Source organism: Lissotriton helveticus, chromosome 6 (assembly GCF_964261635.1).
Source record: "Lissotriton helveticus chromosome 6, aLisHel1.1, whole genome shotgun sequence".
Lineage (NCBI taxonomy): Eukaryota > Metazoa > Chordata > Amphibia > Caudata > Salamandridae > Lissotriton > Lissotriton helveticus.
In genome coordinates this window covers 590090582-590110741 of record NC_136067.1, presented here as the reverse complement: position 1 = coordinate 590110741, position 20160 = coordinate 590090582, and the positions used below count along the sequence as shown (strand labels likewise).

At 43.5% G+C, this 20160-nt stretch overlaps 1 protein-coding gene across 10 annotated transcripts in view; it reads left to right on the top strand.

Moving 5' to 3' along the window:
- ASRGL1 (asparaginase and isoaspartyl peptidase 1) overlaps positions 1 to 20160 on the top strand; it is a 476854-nt gene that overhangs the window by 341631 nt on the left and 115063 nt on the right. The window lies entirely within an intron of this gene.

The following is a 20160-nucleotide window of genomic DNA, read 5'->3' as shown; positions in this document are numbered from 1 at the left end:
ACATACTGATCAAAGATACTAAGAGCTGCCAAGTTCACATTAAGCCTACTGTCCATCTTAAAATAAAGAACAGGGATAGATTAACCCCAATGACTAGCCTCTAGACAGTTGCTTTCAGCAGAAGAAGGAAGTGAAAGATTTCAATGTATATATGAGTGAATTGCATTTGTAGAGCGCACTTTAACCGAATAGTGTCCTGTCACTATGATTTGACACTTTGAATGTAATTTGACCCCTTCATCTCTCTAGTAACTTAACCCTTGGTCATATCATCTGTGCAGTTTCAAAAAGTGGCCGGCCTAGAGGTCAGATATTTTCTACCAGTAAAAATATGCAAGCATGGTTTATCTTCACCAACCAGTGTACTTGACTATCTCACTGTTCCCTTTCGTCACCTAGCGCTCCAACAGTCACCTCGTCCCCTTTCTAGTCCATCCCATGATGCCCAGTAGCCCTCACAGATAATCACAGGGCAGGTGCACATCAGAGTCGTAAACATACAGTTAAAGTAAGAACCCCTTGGCTCTTGAGACTGACATCATGTGCCAGCAGCCACTTTTCTGCTCTGACCCCAAGCTGACCCACCAGTGAGATGGAGAGCAGAAGCCTCTTTGTGTCAAAAAGAAAGTGAAACCAAAAAACATCCACTTGTTATTGGTGACACCTATGTTGTATCCTCCCCCACTAGAGCTAGCAGCCAATATAGGTATTCTAGAAGAGATTGACCAATCGGGCATGCACTTTCACGGCGAGTGGTAGAAGTACTTTGCTTAGTTGGTTCTGCATGGGTCAGAAAGGTCAAAAGGCCAGTGCTGTTCAGGTAAACCACCACACTTGCATCACATTCCGTGCACCCTGCCCTGTACCCATACACACACCCAACCTTTACACACAAGCACATAGACATGAACAGCAGACACAAAACAGCTTATCCACATCCTACTCACTAGTCAATTCAGACATCCAGCAATACAAACCTTCCAATTCTTTCTCATCACTGGTTACTCTGTAATTAAATATTAGTCTGATATAGCCAACATCATCATGCAATACAATCTAGATGTCTTCATCAAAGAGATTCTAGCTCAGGCCCTTTTCACTCCACCCCAAAATCCTCATTTCTGCCGGCTGCAATATCCAAAACTTAGAAAACACACTCAAGGCATGAGGAGAACTCACCAACATCCTTAACTATTGTACAGTGCTCTGACACCTTCGGGTAAAGTCCGCACTATATAAAAATGCATTAAATAAAAAAATTAAACTCTTTTAGATTATGGAATATAAGCTTCTCACCTCTAGGCAGGCAGCCTCCTTTAGTCTGATGTACCGGCCCCTGCTGAGCCCAGCAAGAGCTTCTTTGACAAAATCCGGGACCCCTTCCAATCTGCCTCCGCTCTACACACTCACATTCCTCAAAGATTTCAACCTACCTCGTCATGCAAGTACTAATACAATGAAAGAATCCTTCTTTGCACTCCTTAACATCAAGCAGCCTCACTAACACAAAGAGCCCTCCATATTCCTTGATTGAAATGGTCACTTCTCCTTCCCTATCGTTCACGTCAATGCACTATTGTCAGTCAAGATAAGAAAAACAAAGATGTTACCCCTTCAAGGACTTATATGAAGGCTGCCTTTCAAACTCTCAGTAGGCCTAATTTAATGAAAAATGCTGTTTGATGTATAAAACACTGCCTTGAAAACCATGTTGAACTAATTGCGCCTTTGAAACATGATTCTCTAAACACACCCCGATGCACCACAGTACACTCAAGTGATCCATGCACAGGCAAGCAAAGGAACAGTTAGACCAATGACATTGATGGCCTCATCCAACTTGAAAACAACAAGAATGCTGGCCCTGCAAGTGATTTTACCTCATAAATTGTGAGAATACAAACAAAGGAAAAAACCTTTTTGTTTGTATGGGTATTTTATTTAAACCCTTTTCTTATCAATTTTTAATCATTTTCAAAAACATTTCATGGGTAAGAAAAACACTAATTACAAACATTTACAATATTTACAAACTATCATACATGCTCAATATCATACAATAACAAAATAACATATAAGCGAATCCACAATTATACAAGCTTCTCAGACAAGAGAAAAGACTATAATTCGAACATCACAAATAGTTAATCTTTGCGAAGATTCAAATAATTAGAATGCCCAACCAGGGTCAAAAAACAGAAACAGGCAACAAAAATTTGAATTAGAACTCTTCAATCAATTGGATTTTGAGAAACAAATCAAACAAATTTCTTCTATATCAAAAATTGCCTATTTGCCGTTTTGCCGACGCGTTTCGAATCTGGATACAATCTCAGATTCTCCTCAGGGCTCTGTCAGTGTGGTATTCTACAAAAAGAAAGGAAGCTTGCTTTAACCACCATTTCAATAAGTTGGAACACCAGCAAAAATTTGTGAAACCTAATATCACTAAGGGACAACGGATAGCCTTAAAAAATCTCAAGGAAGATCCCTCATTGGTAATTAAACAGGCCGATAAGGGCGGCGCTGTCGTTATTTGGCCAAGAGACAAATATCTTGCCGAAGGAGGTTCTCATGTGAATAATCAGGAATGGTACCGCAAATTGCAGGAAGACCCTATACAACAAATGCAATCCCTGATTGCTGAAGTTGTTCTGAATGGCAGGGAAAGTGGTTTCTTGGGCCCCAAAGAAACGGATTTTCTAATTAAAAAATTCCCCAGAACTCCAGTGGCATATTTTTTGCCCAAAATACATAAAAATGTGTCCGATCCCCCAGGACGACCGATCGTTTCGGGGTGCGATTCGTGCCTTGAACCTTTGTCCAAATTTGTGGACTTCTTTTTGAAGCCGTTTGTGACTAAAGTGAAGGCTTATCTACGAGATACGACGGATTTTCTCTTAAAAGTAGAAGGTACGTTGTTTGATGACACATCACAACTAATGGTGACAATGGATGTGACGTCCCTCTATACCCAAATTCCGCAGGAAGAAGCGTTAGAGGTGATCGAACTCTACCTTGACTCTAGGGAAAGACCTCAGAGTCCCCACATCCTTCATACTAAGACTGGCTGAAATAACTCTGAAAAAGAATTACTTCCGCTTCAATGACGATTTTTTCATGCAGGTTAAGGGCACCGCGATGGGGTGCCCTTATGCTCCTGAGATGGCCGTACTTTTTATGGCGGAATATGAAAAAAAGTTCATAGAAACGAATAACCCCCATTCACGAAACATTCTGCATTGGTATCGTTACATCGACGACGTGTGGCTCCTGTGGCAGGGGAGCCATGCCGACTTGAGTAACTTTCACCAATGGCTTAATTCAAGACATCATGACATACAGTTTTCATTTGATTCAAGTAATGTCAAAATGACTTTTTTGGATGTTGAGATAAGCAATGTGGGAGGCACTTTGAAATCATCATTATTCAAGAAGAAAACGGATAAAAACACAATCCTTCATTATGGCAGTTCGCATCCGAGAAACCTGAGGGCCAACTTGCCATACGGGCAACTCCTCCGAATTCGGAGAAATTGCTCTGAAGTTGAACAGTTTGAGCTACATGGCCAAAAGTTCTGTGATGAATTGGGGCAACGGGGTTACCCCAAGAAATTATTGAAACATTCTTTCAAGAGGGCACGGTACACGCCTAGAGAATGTCTCTTAGAGACAAAAAACAAACGCGAGCTTGAGAGTTTGGTTTGTGTCACCACATTTTGTGCGGAAGCACATAAAATAAGACAGATGGTTTTAAAACACTGGCATTTACTTGATGACATAGGGATATCATTCCCTCGCCCCATTATTCGCTTTTAAAAAGAATCAGAATATTGGTCAACAACTTGTGCGTGCAGATATTCGAACGCCAAAACCGAGAAGTGACCTTTTATCTCAATGGGGTCTCAAACCGATTGAGGGACACCACAGATGTGGAACTTGTGTCGCATGTGACACAACCATTGAGGGAAAAATTCTCCGCCATTCTGCCACAGTGTGGACGCATTCAAATTTCACTAATTGCCGAACCAAAAATGTGGTTTATGCCATTATCTGCCCTTGTCCTAAAATTTATATAGGCAAGACAAATCAACAGGTCAACATACGTATGACGCAACATCGGTCACGTATTAAGAACAAAGTGATCACAGCGCCTCTTGTTCAACATTTTATTGATCACAGTCATGGGGAAAACGAGTTCAAGTGGACTGTGCTGTTCAGTTTGATTTCATCTACTGTGGGTGCAAACAACGAGCAAATGCTACTAAAGAAAGAAGCATATTTGATACTTAAATTCAATAGCACGCAAACGGGACTTAACTCTTTGTCAGAGATTTCTCGTTTATAATAATTTTTGTATGCCTGTGAAACTACAGATACCACAATGCCGAGCGGCGGGCTCGCCATGATGAAGGCACTTCACATGGCGGTTCCCAACCAATGACTTGGCACTTCCTGATTCATCAGTTGGAAAGCGAGGTAGGTGGATGCGTGTCCTTTGATGATGGCAAAGCAAATACGGCGTTTTTTGCGCTAAGTAATGGTAGACAAACCCCCCCCCCCCTCCTTTTTTCAGAAATCTGCGCGATTGAAGCACGCCTTGTGATACGCCGCGGAGGCAACTCCAATCTGTCCTCCAGCCTGTCCTCTGTTTGACGACCCAGGTTTGCTGGGACCGGTTCAACATCCTGCCATTGATTTGTAGTACCAGGTATGTTCGTCTGAAAGTCACTCCGATTCCGCACAAGTTTGTTGCAGTAACGCGATCAGTGTAAAGCACAGCTTTTGTCTGTCCTTTCCAGGCGGCAGCGCCCCTGATTTGCGAGAGGAGGATTCAGAGTACGAAATGAAATAGTAGCGTCCCCGTGCCCCACAGCTTTAAGGTATGACTTGTGAGCTCTACAGTAGTGTAACGACGCTATTGGTCTGTCTCTGAATGGCTTGGTGATTTATTTCCATTCGCATATTCTTTTAACAGAATCTTTGTCCAAACCGAAAGCCCTCATCTGAATAATTGGATCGCGGGACCGCGTTTCCAAATGAAAAGGTAAAAACTCTGTGACCTTATGCCCTGACGGGGATTCAATTTTTTTTTTTTTTTAAATGGTGGTTAAAGCAAGCTTCCTTTCTTTTTGTAGAATACCACACTGACAGAGCCCTGAGGAGAATCTGAGATTGGATACAGATTCGAAACGCGTCGGCAAAACGGCAAATAGGCAATTTTTGATATAGAAGAAATTTGTTTGATTTGTTTCTCAAAATCCAATTGATTGAAGAGTTCTAATTCAAATTTTTGTTGCCTGTTTCTGTTTTTTGACCCTGGTTGGGCATTCTAATTATTTGAATCTTCGCAAAGATTAACTATTTGTGATGTTCGAATTATAGTCTTTTCTCTTGTCTGAGAAGCTTGTATAATTGTGGATTCGCTTATATGTTATTTTGTTATTGTATGATATTGAGCATGTATGATAGTTTGTAAATATTGTAAATGTTTGTAATTAGTGTTTTTCTTACCCATGAAATGTTTTTGAAAATGATTAAAAATTGATAAGAAAAGGGTTTAAATAAAATACCCATACAAACAAAAAGGTTTTTTCCTTTGTTTGTATTCTCACAATTTATGAGGTAAAATCACTTGGAGGGCCAGCATTCTTGTTGTTTTCCAGTAATATTAGGTCCAGCTGACCCTTTGTCCCAGGACCAAACTCCGTTTCTTTACTCATCCAACTTGAAGCACTCTGCTAAGCACTCATATTTCTCATTACCTAAGCCAAAGCCAAGTTCTACAAAATCACCATCAACAAAATGGCTGTTGAAAGCAAAGACGTCTTCAAGCCTCTCAAGCACTAAATCAGGCCACTCTGACTCACCGGTCCAGAATTCAGACAGGTGAAATGCCAACAACTTCCACTTCTCCAAGAAAAAAACAAACCAGAAGTACTCCAACAACACAAAACATCAACTCTGCCTCCATCCCCACTGCTCTTCCCCCTAGCAGACAACCTTTAACTTCCTCTCACAGGCTGAACTCACCAACCTTTTCAGCTTCCTCAAGGACACCTTCTACAGAGATTTCATTCTACTATCATTGTGAAATGCTCTTAATCCCCCCAGTGACATTTCCAGTTTCTCAATTGGCTAGGACATGTTTTCTCTCTGCTGAAAAAACCTACCCTGCATCCAGAATATCTCGCTAGTGACTGTCCTGTCACGTATCCACCTTTCATCAGAAAAACTATCAGGGAAGCACTATCAAAATAATTGCAGGACCGTTTCATGAAGAACAACCTCTTGTAGGGTTACCAGTGAGGTGACAGACTGTTCTACATCAAGGAGACTGCCACCCTTCAATTAACTGACTCCTTGTCAATGTCACAATTGGCTTCTGACTGTGGATCCTCCTTGAAATCCTTCCAGCTTTCAACCCACCTGAGCAACTTTCTTTGATCCACTCAGTGGAAACATGTATTGGCATCTCTGGCAAAGCCCTACAGAGGTGGTCCTCTGGAGAGAAAGTTTGACCTATTGTTCCTCACGGAAACATGGCTGGACCAGTTCTCCGACTCTGATATTATTGAGGCTATGCCTGAGAACTACTCCATGGTCAGGCAGGACAGGCCAGTGGGGAAGGGAGAGGGAATAGCGATTATTTTTAAGATGACTCTTGGATGTTTACTGGAGCCCACCCCGATCGTTGAGAGTGAGGCAGGAGCATTCACCATACAAGTTAATGGGGGAATGATGATTAAAGGCTTTCTTATTTATTGAGCCCCTGGGTCCTGTACTAAGTTCAGGGAGAGTCTGTTAGAGAGTGTAACAGAGGCAGCGCTACATAGGGATAAATTCCTCCTACTGGGAGACTTGAATCTGCATCTGAAAAGCCCAGAGGATAAAGGAGCGGAGGAGTTCTGTAGGGACATTCAAGCCCTTCAGCTTGAACTCAAGCTCTCAAGTCCCACGCACCGGCAAGGTCATCTTTTGGACCCGGTTTTTGCTAACTGGGGAGGGGTTGAGGTCTCCACAGTTGAGCCAATCCCCTGGACAGACCACTTTTTGGTGGTATTCTCCATAGATAGCATCAAAGCCATAAAACATAGTCAGGCACCCTTGAATTATTTGAGGAGGAAGTGGGCAAAATTTTCTGTGGAGGATTTTAATGAAGCATTGACAAGGGAAGGCCAGCCGGGAGGTGAGGATATAGAATCGGCGGTTCTTAATTTGAATAGGCGCATTACAGAGGCGTTAGATCAGACCGCTCCACTCTGCCGAACATCCGCGAGCGGCCGCAAGGAAAGATCAGCCCCATGGTTTAGTGGAGAGCTACGGCGAACAAAGGCGGAATGTAAGCAAGCTGAAAGAGTATGGAGGGTAACATATGACACTCAGGCCAGGGAACTGTTTTTAGAAAAAAGGCGGCTCCATCATAGGCTGATTAAAAAGACGAAGGCGGCCTTTTATGCAGGGCAAATCTTGGGGGCAAAAAATTCGGCTAAAGAGCTCTTCTGTATTTACAAGTCTTTGACTACTATAGACTCGTCTGCAGATCCAGAGAGTTGTTCGACGGAAACATGCGATCGCATCGCCGACTACTTCTCTACTAAAGTCGAGAAAAATGTACTCGACTTTCTCTAACCCTCCCCCCGCAGGGGCTGGGTCTGAGGTAATATCGGAGGGCATGGAGATTTCGGGGCTCCTCACAAGCTTTAGCACTCCCCCTCCTGAAGAGCTAGTCAGGGTTTGTCTCTCAATAAAATCTGGCTCCCCGTGGGACCCGGTGTCCCCTAAACGATTGGGGGACAGCCTGGAAGTCCTGGAGCCTCATATAAGGCATGTCCTGGAGACCTCCTTTAAGTCTGGCATGGTACCCAAGGGGTGGAAACAGGCAGTGGTGCTTCCTCTCCGGAAATCTCACATTGGCTTTGAGGTGCTAGAAAATCTGAGGCCCATCTCACTCCTGCCTTTTCTGTCCAAAGTAGCAGAGAAGGTGGTTAACACCCAAATTATGGAACATGTGGAGGAGACGGGACTGCTTCATGCCACGCAGTTCGGCTTTAGACCGCGCCACTCTACGGAGTCCACCCTTCTCATGGCCACAGAACATCTGAGACAGGGTGTAGATGAGGGGCAAACTATGGCCTTGATCCTACTAGACCTCAGCGCGGCGTTCGACACTGTAGCACATTCCATCTTGCTACAGTGTCTGAACAGATGTGGCATCGCTAGCACTGCGCTGAGGTGGATCCAGGCATTCCTAACGGGAAGAAGCTTCCGAGTGAGGCTGCTACTCCAAAGGGGTATTTTTGGGCCAGGGAGTGCCCCAGGGCTCGTCCCTGAGCCCGACCCTTTTTAATCTATATGTAGCGCCTGTTGCCTCTATTGTAGAGAACCATGGCCTCCAAATGGTATCTTATGCCGATGATACGCAGCTGGTCATCTCCCTGTCGCATGCGCCCCGTCTTGCTGCGGATGGCTTCCGATTGTGCATGAAAGATCTTGCCGATTGGATGGCCAAGAATTGTTTAAAACTTAACGGCAGCAAGACAGAGGTGCTGGTGGTGGGGAGAGCCCAGTCTGCTTGGTCGTCGGCTTGGTGGCCATCCTGTCTAGGACCAACTCCTACTCCTTGTCAGGAGGCAAAAAATTCTAGGAGTATGGTTTGACGCGAGTCTCACTTTCGGGCCCCAGATTAACCGTGTGGTAGGCGTGTGTTTTGGGGTCCTGAAAAGGCTGAGGAAAGTCCTCGACTTACTGCCGATGGAAGCCCGTCAAACCCTAGTACATGCACTGGTGACCGCAAGGCTGGACTATGCGAACCTGCTGTACTTGGGGGCACCGGGGAAAACTGTTGGTCACCTTCAAGTGCTGCAAAATGCGGCAGCACGCTTGATCCTCAGGCTGCCCAAAAGGGCGCCCTCGAAGGTGGCCCTGCAGAAGCTACATTGGCTTCCTGTGAAGAGCAGAGTCGAATACAAGGCCCTCTGCACCTGTCATCGGATTTTGAATGGCAGGGCACCTAGACCATTGCAGAAATTGATCGAAGCTTACGAACCTGCCCGAGCGCTCAGATCTGCGGGTGGGGGACTGCTGAGGATCCCCAAGGTGAAGAAAGCTCGTATGGGAGGCAGATCCTTTAGGTATTTAGCGGCAAACCACTGGAATAAACTCCCAGTAGACCTACGCTTGGAACCATTAGAAATGAGGTTTCGAGCTAAATTAAAAACCTACCTCTTTGTCAGATAATGGTCTGCCTGGTAGCTATATTTCCCTGTTATCCGCCTCTCCCATTGTCAGCGCGGGGACACGCCGGTGTGCGTAACTCAGCGCTTTTATAAATGCCCCTATTATTATTATTATTATCTCTCTAACCATGATCAGCTCCTCTAGCTAGTACATGATCCAAGAAACATCGTGCCTCCTTTGGATCCCACTAGGGATCCACCGTCTGTATCCTCTTGGATCTATACTCTCCAGCAGCAGCATTAAGATACTGAAGAAACAGTACTTCAGAAATGTCTTGATTTGTAGCATTAAGGGTACTCCGAGTCTGGCTCGAGCTAATCCAGTATTGGCTGTCCAGTGCGTCCCAAAAGCTTAAGCCAACAAAGACTTCTTCCTGATCATCGACAACCCAGGATTACCAAAAATTAAAGCCTAGTTATCCACAAATTCAACCTGGGGGTGAACCTAGAAGGCGTTATCTTTCCTTCAGCTGACAGTCAGTGAAAATCTCTTGATTTATCCTCAATACTCAATACTGACCTCTCGTTCAAAGAGTACACCAACAAGAAAAAAGAAACAGCATAGTATCCACTTGCCTATCTGAAAAAAGTGAAACCATACCCATCCAAAATAGATATCAAAATGATAATGCAGGCATTAGTTCTTTCTCACCTTGACAAAGGCAATGAAGGACCTTAAGTTCCTCATGAGTTGGTAGTGGGAGATAAGATTTTGCTGATATAGGGGGCCTTAATCCCAGAAGGCCTTGTGCATAGTAGCTTAAAGTTAATGCTTTGCTGGACTTGGAGTGCCTGGACAAATGAGATTGCGTAGTCAGCGGCCAGTGAAAAGGAAAACCGGTGTTTGTAGCAAATGTGGCTGTAGATACATGGCTCTGAGATTGATGCTTATTCGTCGCTTCTCTGGACCTGACTGTTCTTCTCCTTGCAACTGGATAACAATCACTGGGAGTGGTAATTCCAATGGCTGCACCGCACTTCGTTGACTGACCGCAACTGATTGGCCAACATCCAGGTTGATGAGGACCTGGTCCTGACTCAGCCAAGTCCTCTTCAATCATCAGTAGCTCACTGTGAAGAATTCTGACAGGAAGGGGGGTGATGGAAAATACACCCTCACAATTTTTCTCACAGTGCAAAACTACAGCGAGTCATGTGGCTTATGCCTCGTGTTTTGCTTAAAATAAACGCTGAGGTACCGAAGAGAAACGCATTGGCCGCTTCTCGAGATGTAGCAAAAGTCATCTTCTGAGAACCCCAACATCTTTGGTGAACAGGACCTGCCTGGCATCAACAAAAAGCAGACCGGCCCCTCTGGCATATCATTGGGCCAACTGACGCACATTCCCTAGCCTTTATCCTCGACCACCACTAAGGTAAAAGGTCAAGAGTATGTGCCTTCGATGACCACACTGATGAGGTCATACATGAAAGATACTGAGGATTCCGACACCAAGCCATGCAACAAAGCCCCACCCACCCAAAAACAGAGGCAGAGCAAAACTCCCATGGGACTCTGGCATCGAGCCCCAAGCAGGCCTAAAAGGCCTTATCCCCCAGTCCACCACTGCCATTGGGCTTTAGTCGTCTTCAAGAAAAGGATTCAGGGCTGAGCCTGCTCCTGATGAAGGGCATCGAGCCACAGTTCTTCTTGAGTTCATCATGACCAGAGGGAAGAGAGCATCCCTCTTCAGAGCTGAACTTGATGGAGAGAGCACTTCACAAACAGAGAGCCAAGTAGACACCAAGTCAGACAAGCCCAAGACAGCCATGCTTCAGAGACTAGCAAAGGAACTCAATCGCAACCAAAAGTGTCAGTTCATACACCCAGAGACAGTGAAAATGTCATCGAAGCTGCCCCATGGGAAACCATTGACCACCCTCCCTCCAATTTCCAAGAATGGGAGACTAACTATTAAGGAGAAACTTACTTTTAAAGTACCGAGGTACCCAGTGCTAGAAAGGCATGAAGTCAAGGCTATAAGCCCCCCACCACAACTTCCAACACCCTGGCATTCACCACCACCACCACCTCCTCCTCCTCCAAATTCTCCATAGATATATTCACCACTTCCTTGGAAGGCAGGGGCCCCTGTATACAAGATGAACATGCCAATAACAAGGCAAATATAAACTGGAAAAAGGAATCTCAGCAAATCGCATTAAATCTAAATAGGCAGGCAAATAAATCTAGAGCGTGAATAATGCAATTACATGTATGCTAAGACACATATACAACGTAACATATTAATTTTATTGAGTTCTTTCCGGGCCCCATCACTTTAAACATAACCGAACAGCGAATTACGCACTAGATTTTTTTGCCTGCATATATAGATTTAATGTGATTTGCCAAGATTCCTTTTTCCAGTTTATATTCACCACTTCCTCCACAAGAATCTCCTCATAGGTAGTTTATTCCTTCTCTGACCCCGGCAGCTCTTATGATCAACCTGCTGGGGCATGGGACGTAGATGAATACAACAGCAGCCTGGCAGACAATCCAGATCTCAAGTCTTTTCCAACCAAAACATCTCCCCCTCCAATGATACCACTGCACATCATGTAGTCATTCAGAGGGGGATGCCCACCATCTTTAAGTCAAGGTACAGGCCCCACAGAATAAGGATGATTTTTTTGGTGGAGACGCTTTCAAAGGCAGAATTCAATATCCAGTCCATTTCTGTGCTCAAGGATAACATTATGTGAACCCTGGCAAATTTAAGGACCTAGTCAGAGCCAAGTTGATCATGCCATGGATAGAATCCAGTCCAAACTGCCAGACCAGGTCCTTCCTGAACCAAAACACAAACAACGCAAGACAGGTTTTGCCCTGATCGGTGCTCTTTAGTTGGTTATAGCTTGGTTCCTGTGGCACAGTGAGCACTGGTCCATCGGGGCATACCCGTCACTCTCAGGGTGTCCGCTGCAAAAGCAATAAGGTGTTGGATGGAATGCTATCATTAATCTGAGCCAATGGCAATCAGCCAGGGCCTGTATAACCTCACAGGTGACAACCAGCACTCTACAAATCCATCTATACATTACATTACTCCAGTCCATTGTTCTTTGCCCACCATGGCACCTCAGTTTGGCCCAGCCGTATACAAATCAGACTTGACCCTGCTCTGATGGGAACAGTCCTGCCCGAAACTTCCAGGCCGGGGCCTCCCTGAGCCGGAACACAAACAACCCAAGACCAGTTTCGCCATGATTAGGGCTCTTCAGTTGGGTGTAGCTAGTATTCATTCAAGCATTCCTTCCATCACTTTTTTTGTACTTCAGTATAACACAGTAAATGGGACAGGTGTGTCCAGACATTGGTCCTATGCCCACTGTGTCACTGGAACCGAGTTATACCGGCTGAGGAGCCCATTGGTTGGACCATTCACCTTGGTGACATGACTTTCCAAGGCACCTTTACTTCTCCTCACCCCCTGCTTCCCCCCACTTAATCCCTCCAACTTTTACCAGCGTAGGCACATCACTTTCCTAGAGCTCATTGCCATTCACCCACCCCCAGAAAAGCCGCCTAATTGCTTGGCCATGGCAAGGTGGTTATTTTAAGGACAGACAACATGACAGTTATGTACTACATGGCTGCACTAGCACAAGAGATCTGCCACGGAGAAGTCTGCAACAATATTCATCTCCTGCATGGCACCTTTGTGGGGTTGACAATGACTTTGCAGACTGGTTAAGCAAGATGCATCAACAAGTTCATGCACACATGGGAAATCCATCATCAAGCCCTCCACAAGTGCTTCCAGTAGTGAGCCCAAGCTTCGCCTCCACACCAGCAGCGGCTGCTTCCAAAAAAAAATGGTGAATTGGTGGGGCAGCGAAGGGGCAAATAATAATTTGTTTAAAAGCGCACTTACTTGGTTCTCCCGCTGCCGCTCCATCTGCACAGCTCCCAGACTTGCCACCCAATCCAGACGCTCCTCTCATGCTGTGAGAGTAGCGCCTGGATTGGTCTGAGCGACCTGGTTAGTCGCTCACGAAGGGACTGGGAACCTGAGCCATTTCTCCACCGAGCTGTATTGTACAGCTCAGTGGAGAAACTAAGTGCACATGTCTTTTTTTGCCGGCCTAACTAAACTGACATGCACACTTACAAATGTCCTCCCCTCCTCCTCCCAGTCCCTGGCTAGTGTTGAGAGGATTGCATGGCCCGCCCTATACACTGCAGCATTAGCTGCCAGTGAAATGTAAAACGATAATAGAATTGTTTAATTATCATTTCATTTTTCATTCTTAGTGGGGCAACGCTCCTTTGCCATTGCAGTGGAGCCGCCGCTGCTCCACTTCCACAGTTCATTAGCAAGGCCCTCTGGGTGAAGTGGTCAGGGATATTTGTCTAAGCTTTTTTCCCCTCTTGGGGCAGTTCTATATGACCCTCATTCTGGTGCCTCAACTTGGGCAAGACATCCCTGGTACTCGGCGTCTGGAGATGTCCAGCAGTCCCCACTAGAAACTTCTGTTGAGGTTAGACCTTCTCGCATGGCAGTGATAGAGCGCGCAGGTCACCCGTCTACAAGTTTGCCAAATACTCACCGAGGCCCAAATTCAAATTAACCACAATTTCTTAGATCAGATAACTTGGGCACTAACTATCAGATATTCGTACTTCCTAGGTCCAATACCCTTGACTTATACTCCTGGTCATCGGTATCTGTGAACCTATGGGATCAGGGAGTCTAGCATAATATGTATGGTAGCAAAACAACGATATGCACTCATGTAATAAACAGACTCGAGAAGTTTTGGAAACCTTTATCTAATCTTCATCAAAAGTCATAAGCCAAAGATTACCAGCAAGCAAGCTATCGATAATTAGAATCACAAACAGCGTATAACTATGCAAAAGATATATTATGCCAATCATTTAGAATTCTAAAGGGAAGGTAAGAACAAGGATCATACTGAAATGAACTTCTAATAAGCAGATTTGAAATGATATTTTCTAAAGGACGGGAGAATAAGGGACATGCTATAAGTCACAGTTTAATCGCTTTCAAGAGGGTGGGTTAAAAGAGGGAACACCATTTGTAATGACGAATCTAAATGGACCATGTAGCTATAGGGAGGTAGAAAAATGGAACACGCTAATAATTCAGAATAAACACTTTAGCTTCTTTAAAGGGTGGGTAAAGGAAAGAAACCCTCTATACATTCATAGATAGCATTTAACATCCAACTCTAAGGAGGGGGATAAATGGAACATGCTAATAATGGCAAGATTTATGAGGTTATTAATTGTCACAAGGGAAGGGTGAGAAAAAGGAACAAATGCAACTAAGACTTTAGCAAAATTCAGGGAAGGTAAGAAAAGGACGCAATGGATACTATTCGTTACCCACACAGATTTATATTTACCTATATGGAGTGAAGACCAACCCTGGCCACGGGTCAGTCAAGGACAGAAACCCCGAAAGTTGCAAACGCCAGTAGGACAGCAAGTGCAGGTCAGAAACAGGGCAGGAAAGCAGATTTGGATCAGAACCGGACCACCGAAAGTTGAGACCAGCACCCGCAGTTCAGTTGCAACGCCTGCGCTACTCCCTCTCTGCAGCTATCAGTCAAACCCCAATTGGGTTATCGAATTTCCCAGCAAAGTGCTTCGCCAGCACTTCGGGTCCCAGAACCCCGATTGGGTCAGCGAGTATTCTGACAGAGTACTTCGCAGCACCTCTGTTCTCGATCAGCTATTGAGTACGTTGGGTCAGTGACAGGTCAGCTATTTGGACAAGTCGGACAAATTCTCTATCTAAACCTAGGCTGGATATACTAATTTCCAGGTCAGTGTACCACCCCCCAATGTTGCAAGTGTAAGGATCCCCAATTTCGATTGGATAAGAGAAGAGGACAGGTCATCACCCCATCTAATATTTCAAATTTTGCCGTCTCATATTCAAATTTATGTTTACGCCCATTAAATTCAGGCTCCCATGAAGTCTTCCACTCGGAAAACAATGGATTTTCTATTCACAACTACAATGTATTTTTGCAAAGTTCACTCGGTGAGGTTCCCAGGGGCATCTTCTCAGTCAGACAGCTCCTTGGCCGGAATTCAAAGGTCACTGCTCTGGAGACTCGCGGATCTCGCGCAGACGCAGTTTCAATCAAGATGTAGTACAGCATAATACAACAGGCCAAGTTTTGAAGTGCACCATGAAATGGAGAAGAAACAGTTTTAGAACACAGAATAAAGGAATACACTGTATACCGTGAATCTCTACACTATACCCATTACTTTATAATAAACTATAGCATTAGGATTAAGCAGGACGAACAGCTTAGCAAAAGCATCAGTGTAAGCTTCTCGCATGTGAGAACAAGAGCAGCCATATTAACTCGAGTGCGCAGAAGCAACAGATTCCCTCCAAAGCTGCCAGTACGTCATGCCACGTGGGTATGACAGACACATGCGCAGTAGAAATTCCCGCGTAGCAGCAGCCATTTTATTTGCAAGCGTATTAGGATTAGAAAACACATAAGCAAGCTTCTCTCGGATACCCAGTATTGAAAGAAAAAGGGACAATTAGTAAGACAAACATATTGATTAATTCGTTAAAGTTATTTCGAGGTTCTTGAGTACAAGCAAGTCGCCTTTTGTGCGAATCCTTGCTCCATCAGCAGCATGTCAAATCCTTGCACTAACAGCCCAAACAACACAACCTAGCGATCTGGCATTGGTCTTAGAGTTTAGCTTAAGAGAGTTTAGAGAATAAGCATTACACACCTTAGATTTTCAACAGGCACATGTATTGTATTGACGGGACAGTGCTTAGTTTGTAAAAAAAAAAAAAAAGGGCTCTCATCGTGAGGCCACTGCAGCTTGTACCACACATTGCCCCTGCTATGCTGCCAATGACCGTAACAACACAGCTACTAACCATCACACTCCTACAAGTGTGATAATTTGAACTGTTTCCGGACGCCAAAGCTATCAGAATGGCCAGTCATTTTTAATGTTTATTGAATAAATAATTAACTGTTGTTGTGGTCATCTATCACTTAGCCATACATTACCACCTGATGGCAGGCTGTCAGAAGTACCAGTGTTGACAATTAAGTGCTAGTGCCAAGCACCGGAATACAGCGACTCAAACTAAGCTCTGGTCCCCCTATTTCTAAGTTAGGCATTGCAAGGTGCATTTTCAAATGCATACTAATTTGCTATGCCAAGGCTTAAAGTAAACTTCCTGCATCACAAGGGCACACTCTACTTGTAAAAACTGAGTAACTATTGGAAACATCCTGTAAGCTGATTTTTGATGGATACTTCTCACCCTAGATACCTCACCGGAGAATATTCCCCAGGCACAAGACTGAATCAGAAAACATTTCTCCAGGAATACTCCCACACACTGTTAGGTGGTGTCATGTGTCTCCGTGCTGATCCATACTTCTCCAAAAGTGATGGATCAGAACTGCATATAATTGACCTGTCTGCACACTGATGCAGCTCTGAGGTCTGCTCCCAATTTGGTTGTCCTTCTGATGACTTCCAAACTAATTCCAATGTGTTAGGAAATTATGGCCCCTCCAAAAGCAACAGGTTTCAAACCATGCCATTATTGTCAAAAGCAGATATCACTCATGGACCCACACGAGGTGTCTCTCTGGTGTTTGGACTCTGGACACTACTTGAAGTCATGCAATAAATCTGCCCTTGTGTGCAGAAAAGGCAATCCAGGATATAGAAACGAATCTGGGTATCGTTGAACATATATATAAAATAAGGGAGGCAACAATTATATCAAATCCTTTTCCAAACATCTTTAGTACAAAGTCCAACAATCCATCCATAATGCTATACTTTGATTGTTGGACTTTGTACTAAAGATGTTTGGAAGTGGATTTGATGTAATTGTTGCCTCTCTGATTAGATATAAATCTTCCTATATTGGGTTGTTTGACAGCCAGCCTATGGAGGTCGGGAATGATCTGATTTAGATAAAGGCATTTGCTGGTATTGTGGGCATTTATTCTTAGCTGTCTAGGCATTTTGCTATACTGCCAAATATAAGAAGAAATCACAGCCCTCTCTTAATTCCTGCTCCCGCTCTAAATCACAAGCTCAGACGTAATCTGTCTTGCAAGGCCATTTCTGCAAGAGGTCAACTTCAGTTAACTCTGGAAAGTACAAATGCAAATGCAAAACAATGCAAACAAAATTGAAGGGATACTCCACTCCTTCCTGACACAAATAGAGGGTGTTACAATGTCAATCAGATTCCCTGCATCTCCTCGGACGAGTAGCAGATTTCATTACAAGACCAGAGGCTAACATTATGCATACATTCTTTTATTCTTGCCACTCCTGAGCAGCTCCTTTAAAGAACTTAGAAAACAAATAAATCCAAAATAGAGCATCTCAAAACCAATAAATGTCTCCTGCATAAAATGTTCATCCTCCTTTTAAATTGTGCTCCAGAACAGATAAGTAGTATTATTTATAAGAATACATTTTAAAGAATGCATGATTTGTTGAGAGATAAAGACAAAGTTGATAAGCTTCTAATTTTCAGAAGCGTTTGGGAAAGAATATGGTTGGTGTGAATACTTTGTTTTGATTTATTAAAGTGGTTTAGCTAGTCAAATGATTAAATAATGAAGATAAGGGGGGAAAAAATCGTTTTCATTAGGAAAAGTTTGGTGGTTTTAAGAGTTCTAATCTTCTTTTTATGTGCCAAGATTTAAGACTGTTTTACATTAATGGGCGCGTGAGGCTCTTTGTTATCGCGCACATTGTATGTTGATTTTGTCTCTGCGAGGGAGGTTTATATTTTGACATCGGCATTTTGAGTATTTTTTTTTTTAAGTAGCGTAATAGATGTATATGGCAATAGGTATTTAGCTCCCGCTATCGAGCGCGCGTTACCTTCTTATTGCTGGTGACGGTTGGACACGAGCGATCCTGATTGTCTGGATGACGATATTACACAAACGTAATAGATTTAATCACACGAGAGCAGGAAGAGAGTTGAAGACCATTGGCCGCCAAAATCTCGTGAGAGTTCGGCGGCCATTTTGGTTTGGGTACTTTTTCATTGTATATATTTGGAAATATGTTATTTTGATCGCGACAAGTTCAATAAAAAAAAGGAAAAGGTTTATCGGAGGAGCGTTGAGGAGAAGAGCAGTTGGAATCTTTTGGTCTATTTTATTAGGTGTGTGTGCAGAGGTTATTTGAGGTATTTAGGATGGATTCAGAGGAGTCAGGGGTTTCTCAGAAAGTGAATGTAGTAGAGGGAAGAGTTAGTGAAGTTAAGCTCAGGAATTTAATTCAGACTGAGGTGAAAAGTTCCATGAGGGAAGTAATTCAGATTGTTATGGATAGAAAAAGGAAGGATACTAGGTCAGATGAAGATTTTTGGTCTTGCTCTGATGAGGATGATGATGTTAGAGATAAGAAAGGTTATAAAAAAGCGAAAGAGTAAACATTTGAAGGATGAGAAAGATGGATTAAACTCCATAAGAAAGAAAGGTGCCCTAGGTGTCCATAGCGGCACAAAAGAAGACTCTGATGAAGAGTATACAATGGATGTGGATGAAAGAGAGGATAAAGAGACATTAAGTTGATAGATGAATATGTTTTAGATGTGGATCAAGATGATGATCTTAATGATGACATTAAAAATGACCAACCATCGACTTCAAAGGTTATTTTAAAGGATCCACTAGGTGGAGAGGTGTTTAATCCATATGAGATAAGGCATCCAAGAAGTGCGAACTGGTGGCCGCATGATCATGTTGCCAAGTTCATGAAACATTGGATAAGAAAGCCTCTGGATAGAGAGGTCAGGAGTGTTTTGAGGGCAGAATGCTCTAGACCGCAGATTGACTATAAGGTATGTCAAACACCAAATCCAGATCCTGACTTGATATCGTGCCTTTTTAAATTGGGGAAAGATCCTAGGAAGGGATTGGAACTTTCTTTGAAGATATGTCAGGACAGATTGCTGGACGTTTTAGGTCCATTAAGGAAAATTTTGGATATGACGGAAGAAGCTTATTTAAACGGAGAAAATGTGGATGTGCAGTTATTACGTGGTTGGAGTCAGAGAGCAATGGTTTTATTAGGTAATGCAAATGCAGGGTTGTTGGCAGAGCGAAGGAAGTCGGTTCTATATAAGATAAGTCCAAAGTTACGTGATTTGGCAAATAAGGAGCATTGTGAGGAAGCCAAGGGATTACTTTTCCGAGATGGTTTTGTTAAAAGTTTAGGCAAGCATGTAGCTACTTTTACTGCGTTGGATAGAGCACAAACTAACTGTGTTTGGTGTTTTTAGAAGGGCCAGTAGACTGGGACAGTATGCCGGCCGAGGAACACAAAGGTCCCAGTATTTATTCACAATATAATTATTCAAACAGAGGATCAGGAAGAGGTTTCCAAGGATCCTCAAGTTTTTTCCCTCAAAGAGGAAGATACCAAAGATATAGAGGGGGAAGAGGAAGAAGTCAGTCGAATCAAGGAGCAAAGGGTGAGTATGCTGACAATTTCTGGTTCATTCCTCAGAAAAGTAGGAGGTCGTTTGAGGTATTTTGCAGATGCTTGGAAAAGGATTACACAGGATCCTTGGATGTTAAATGTGGTTCAAGGGTTCGAAATAGATTTTGTAGAACAACCCTTTCAAAGATTAGAACCAAAAGAGTAAATGTTTTGCAAAGAAAATATGGATATTGTAGATCTAGAAGTAAAGGAAATGTTGGAGAAGGAAGCAATATGTATGATAGAAGACGATTTAAGAGTTTACGTGATCACTCTTTTCTTGGTGGAGAAGAAATAAAAAGGTTGGAGACCTGTGATAAATTTAAGGACTCTAAACCATTCTTTAGTTTACAGACATTTCAAAATGTAAGGGATTCATCTTCTGAGAGACATGTTGCAATCAGGGGATTGGTTGATAAA